The 3,672-nt window shown below is 40.6% G+C and overlaps 1 pseudogene; it reads right to left on the minus strand.

The window, feature by feature from the left end:
* Nucleotides 1-931: 931 nt before the first annotated feature.
* Nucleotides 932-1,586, minus strand: LOC100386380 (glutathione S-transferase Mu 2 pseudogene; annotated as a pseudogene).
* Between the last annotated feature and the right edge of the window lie 2,086 nt (nucleotides 1,587-3,672).

The following is a 3,672-nucleotide window of genomic DNA, read 5'->3' on the forward strand; positions in this document are numbered from 1 at the left end:
CTTGTTGAACTTGTTTATTAGTTTGAATAGTTTTTTAGTGAAAATTAGAATTTTCTATATGCAAAATCACATAATCAACTAATAGAATACTTTTGTTTTTTCCTTTCCAAGCTGGATGCTTTTTATATCTGCTACTTGCCTAATTGCCTTGGCCGAAACCTCCTTTACAATGTTGAATGGAAGTTGGGAGAGCAGATGTCTTTGTCCTATTCATTTTATCTTGATGCTTCATCTGAAAAAGAATCAGTTCTTTTACCATTAAATACGCTGTTAACTGTGGGTTTTTTGTAGATGCCCTATATTAGATTGAAGAAATTCTCATCTATTCCCACTTTCTTGAGTGTTTTTTCATCATGAAAGGATGTTAAATTTTGTCAAATGCTTTTTCTGCATCTATTGAAATGATCCTGTGGATTTTGATACACACACACACACTCTCTCTCTCTGTCTCTTTCTATGTGTGTATGTGTGTGTGTGTTTGTGTGTATGGTTTAGGCTTTACTTGGATCAGGTATGTCTAAGGCAGGGACCATGCTGCAAGAACAGGGCCTGTGAACCTGTGAATGCTGCTCTTTCATGCAGTGCTGGGACCTCAGGGCTGAGCTCCACAGGCAAGGGGCCAGTGAAGCCCCTCAAAACAGAGACAACCACTAACAGGAAGGAAGGACAGGCTGGCTTTAGTGCAGAGAAGGGTAATGTTGGGAGGGGGACATTCATCAAGGAAAGTGGGTAGCTGAGGCTTTAAAGGGTTTGGATGGGACAGGGGTTTAGGGGAAGACTTTATTCAATAAAGTCTTGGGGATAAAGAAGGGAATAAACAGGAGAAAGGAACAAGAAGGCAGGTGCTGGGGTGCAGAGTTGAGCTGCTCTCCACAGCCCTGCAGTGGGCTGAATATGGGCAACTCACTCCCACCTCCTGGCCTACAAGGCACTACTTGTTGCCCCCGACAGCCATCTATGTGAACACAGGTCTTGGGAGGAAGTGGCTGGACTTCATATAGGTAGAGATCTTCTCCAAGCCCTCAAATCGGAAGATGAAGTCCTTCAGGTTTGGGAAGGCGTCCAAGTACTTAGGCTCAAATAATTGGTTTCCCTCAAGGACATCATAAGCGATGAAATCCACAAAGGTGATCTTGCCCCCAAGAAACCATGGCTGCTTCCCCAGAGACTGTGAGTGGAGCTTCAGCATTGCAGGAAGTACCTCCAGATATTCTGGCTTCAGTTTCTCAAAATCTGGGTTTAGCAGGTCTGGTCAGCTACATGCAGTTGTATATAAGCTGGTTCTCCAAAATGTCTTCCCAAATCTTCTCCTCTTCTGTCTCCCCACACAGATTGTGCTTGCAGGCAATGCAGTGCATGATGGCATTGCTCTGGGTGATCTTGTGAGCCCCATCAATCAAGTAGGGCAGATTGGGAAAGTCCGGGCCCAGCCTGAATTTTTCATTCAGCCACTGGCTTCTGTCATAGTCAGGAGCATCCCCCATCCTGTACTTCTTTTCCTTGTAGCTTGAGTCTGTATACTCCAGGAGCAGGCAGATGGCATGGGCCAGGCCGTGGATGTCTCAGTAACCCAGTGTCATAGGCATGGTGCTGGTTGGTGTGAATTCTGCAGTCAGGCCCATTTACTCTGTTAATATGGTGTGTTACACAATTGACTTTTGGATGTTAAGCCAATCTTGCATTCCTGAGATAAATTCCACTTGATTGTGCTGTATAATCCATTTTACATATTGCCAAATTCTACTTGCTTATATTTTTTTGAGGATTTTGCATCTTATTTGTAAGAGATAGTAGTCTGTAGATTTGTAAGAGATATTAGTCTATAGCTTTTTTTGTGTTGAATTTGGTTTAGGTATCAGGGTAATACCAGCCTCATAGAATGAGTTGGGAAATGTTCCCTTCTCTTCTATATTTTGAAAGAGTTTGTAAATCATTATTTATTCTTAAAAAATTGTGGTAAAATACACGAACATAAAAATTTCTATCTTAACCATTTTTAAGTATACAATTTAATAGTGATAAGTATATTCACATTCTTGTGCAACCAGCTTCCAGAATTTTTTTTTTTTGAGATGGAGTCTCTCTGTTGTTGCCCAGGCTGGAGTTCCATGGTGCAATCTCAGCTCACTGCAACCTCTGCCTCCCATGTTCAAGTGATTTTCCTACCAACAGCTTACAGAGTAGCTGGGATTACAAGTTTGTACCACTACACCCAGATAATTCTGTATTTTTAGTACAGATGAGGTTTTACCATGTTGGTCAAGCTGGTCTTGAACTACTGACCTCAGGTGATCCCCCCATCTCAGCCTCCCAAAGTTCTGGTATGATAGGCATGAGCCACTGCACCTGGCCACCTTATAATTTTTATTTCTGTGAGATCAATAGCAATGAATTCAATTCTGGATTTGATAATTGAGTCTTTTTTTCCTGGTCAGTCTTGCTAGGGTTTTGTCTATGTTGTTGGTATTTTTAAAGAACCAACTTTTGCTTTCATCGATTTTCTTTACTGTTTTTCTATTATCTATTTTATTAATATCTGCACTAATCCTTACTATTTCCTTCCTTCTGCTTGCTTTGGGTTTAGATTGTTCTTCGTTGTCTCTTTGTCCTTTTGGCTGTGTGCCTTCTTTAGCCTCATTAGAGTGAACTAGAGAGAGAGCAGAGACAAATGCATGTAAAATAGAAGACCTCTTGAGAATCCATTCACTAATGAATTGTTCCTTTGAGTCAAAACATTGCTGCCTATGGGTGACTTTTTTAAAAAAATGACATGGAGACCAGGCGTGGTGGCTCACGCCTGTAATCCTAGTACTTTGGGAGGCTGGGGCAGGTGGATCACCTGAGGTCAGGAGTTCGAGACCAGCCTGGCCAACGTGTTGAAACCTTGTCTCTACTAAAAATGCAAAACATTAGCTGGGCACCTGTAATCCCAGCTACTCGAGAGAGTGAGGCAGGAGAATCACTTGAACCTAGGAGGCGGACGTTTCAGTGAGCCGAGATTAGACTATTGCACTCCAGCCTGGGCAACAAGAGTGAACCTCCATCTCAAAAAAAAAAAAAAAGACATAGGAAATTTTCACCAGTGTTTTCCACATTAGCGTGAGTTAATTCCTCAGATACTTTTTTAAAGTCCAGTGTGATAGGTAAAAGCTGCCTAGTAGAATTAGAAGTTTTAAAAACAGGGGAAAAGGAAGAATAACTTTCCTGTTTTCTGACTGCTGAATAGTCAGGAAAAATTGCCAAACAGGAGACTGATGTTTAAAATTTGGGGACTTGCTGAAGTAGGGGATTGGGAGAGGGAAGGAAAACATAAGACGGGAGATGAGGAAGCTAAAAAAGGAAACGAATAGTTCTCACATATTACATCTTAATCAGCACAAAGTTAAGACATTTCTACCCACTGATTTAATTCCCTTCTGTGTTTTATACCATGCCATTGGTATTTTGTCAGCTATTTACTATTTTCATAGTGATGAATTTTCAGAATCTATGAGACATAAATCTGAGTTTTTAAAATCTGAATTTTCAAAGATAGAAAAGATGGAAAGTGAATATTTACATTAAAAACATACTTCTTACTACTGCAAACAAAGTTCAGTATAAGGATTCCTAGAACAGTTGGCATCTTTAGATATTAAATGATTCACTTTCCAAAAATACTTTGCAGACAGG

The sequence above is a fragment of the Callithrix jacchus genome, chromosome 4 (genome assembly GCF_049354715.1).
Source record: "Callithrix jacchus isolate 240 chromosome 4, calJac240_pri, whole genome shotgun sequence".
Lineage (NCBI taxonomy): Eukaryota > Metazoa > Chordata > Mammalia > Primates > Cebidae > Callithrix > Callithrix jacchus.